Consider the following 2,500-nt stretch of genomic DNA (forward strand, 5'->3'; position numbering starts at 1 on the left):
CCTAGGAGACTAAGACAGCAGATGGCAGTTGTTGTTTGGTGTCATTGAATTGGCTCTGATGCATAGTGACCCCATTTACAACAGAATGAAACACTGTGTGGTCTTGTACCATTCTCATAATTATTGCTGTGTTTGAGCCCATTGTTGCAGACACTTGTCAGTCTGTCTTGTCAGGGGATCTTCCTCTGTTTTGATGACCCTTTACTTTGCCAAGCATGATGTCTTTCTCCAGGGACTGATTCCTTCTGATAACATGTTCAAGGAATGTGAGATGAAGTCTGGCCATCCTTGCTTCTAAGGACCAGTCAGCCTGTACTTATTCTAAAACAGATTTGGTCATTCTTCAGGTGCTCCATGGCATATTCAATCTTCCTCCCCAACACCATAATTAAAATGTGTCAGTTTTTCTCTGGTCTTCCTGATTCCAGAAGCCACTGCCATTCATTAATTCTAATGTGTTATCTTGTGTTTGGAGTCTATTGTTTGTAGGGCATTGTTAATAAATTGTTGTGATGTGCTTTATGTTCATGAATTTATAAACAGTGTACATAATATGATGATTAACAAATCTTACACACATCGAATGATCAATGTTTAAACATGTGTGCATTGTTTGAAGGGCAAAAATTGTCAGTCATTCATGTCTCAATGCCCTTATCAGTGAAGTGAACATGTGCCAACTTGTATCCAATAAAAGATGACTTCAAGTATTGACTAAATGGTCCTTGTTCTTGGTGATAGCTATTTCATCTGTAATGAAGCAAACAAAAAAACAGCCAAGCAATATATAAAGCTTGCCACCAAGAAAATCAGTCACAAGCAGAACAAAGTGCTGCTCTTCAGACTAGGCATTACAAGCCACGATGTGTCTGTCATTTTGTAAAACAGTAGTGGTTTGTATATTGTTAGAACGCTGTGGCTGCATCTGAACTGCTAACTGCAAGACTGACAGTTCAAACCCACCAATTCCTCCATGGGAGAAAGATGAAGCTTTCTGCTAGAGGCTATGCCACTGGTATTGCAAATACCAGCAGAGTCACCCATGATGAACAGGTTTCAGTGGAGTTTCCAAACTAAGACAGAGTAGGAAGAAAGGCCTGGTAATCTACTTCTGAAAACTAGCAAATGAAAATCCTATGGATCACAACAGAATATCATGTGATACAGTGCTGGAATTCTGGTGTGGCACTGTAGGATAAGCACTGGACTGCAAGGTCCGTCTGAACCATGAGGTTGGCAGTTCAAACTTACCAGCTGCTCCTTGGAAACCCAAATACAGGGTCTCTGTGAGTCAGAACTGAGTCAACGGCACTTAATAGCAACAATAGTGTTGGAAGAGGAGACCCTAGGTTGGAAGGCACTTAGAATGCAGTGGCCACAATAGACGCCCAATGATTGTGAAAATAGTGCAAGACAGGTCAACATTTTATTCTGCTGTGCAGGAATCAGAGCCAACACCACAGAAACTAACAAGCCTTACAGACATACACAGTATTGATTTCAAAACTATTTTAAAGACTTAGAAAACTAGCCAGCTTTGACCACCAGTTGGTGCCTTAGCTTCAGACTCAGAGATCCAGTGGGGAGCTGAGCCAGGTGATGGACCCAATTCACAGTCCTGCTGATACTTGAGGGGGCCCAAGTGCTATTCCAATATTACAACAGTCAAGTTAACAGCAGTTGTTATGGCAACAGTGTTGTTTGTGAGTGACCAACTGTTCCATCACTCAGCTGAAAGAGACACTGCCTGCTTCTGGGGGGCAAGCTGGGCTCTCGACAAAGGCACACACAACTAAAAAAGGGGTCCAGAGGCAGAATGGCCCCCAGTCCTTTATAAACATTGTGTGAGCTGTACTTTAGACAACTTGGCACAAACCTCTTTTCTCCCCTCCTATCCCCATTGCAAACATGGCTTGATTCTTAAAACAACCATGGATCATGCTTTCATCAAATGACTTTGCACACATTGATTTTTCCACAATGTTCAGATCCCTTTCCAAGGGGTTCTGTGGAGAAAATTGCTGGAAGACTAGCTTTCAATGAACACAAATACAGAAATGTCACAGACCTAGGGCAACCTTGCAATTTGCAGTTTGTCTTTGAGGCAATAAGGCAATACCTTCCCACTGCTGAGTCCCTCCTTCTTGTTTATGCTACAGAGTTTAACAGGCTGCAGGCAAAGCTGAGCTGTCCTCTATCTTTGTATCTGTGCTTTGCAGGGTAGAATGTTACTTGGCAGTGGGAGGTTACAGCTATGGGTGTGTGGCTCCCTGCCCTCTATAAGATGAGCCCTAGTGGTGTCCCCCAGGGAGTCCGGGTGTGGCACTGTGGGCTAATGCATCAGACGGCAAAGTCGTTTGAACTGCAAGGTCATTGGTTCAAGCTCACCAGCTGCTCCTTGGAAACCCTATCCAGGGTCGCTATAGGTCGCTATGGGTTGGAATCGACTTGACGGCACTTAACAACAGTGGTGAACCCCTGGTGTGGTGCTGTAGGATCA

The sequence above is a fragment of the Chrysochloris asiatica genome, unplaced genomic scaffold (genome assembly GCF_000296735.1).
Source record: "Chrysochloris asiatica unplaced genomic scaffold, ChrAsi1.0 scaffold00413, whole genome shotgun sequence".
Lineage (NCBI taxonomy): Eukaryota > Metazoa > Chordata > Mammalia > Afrosoricida > Chrysochloridae > Chrysochloris > Chrysochloris asiatica.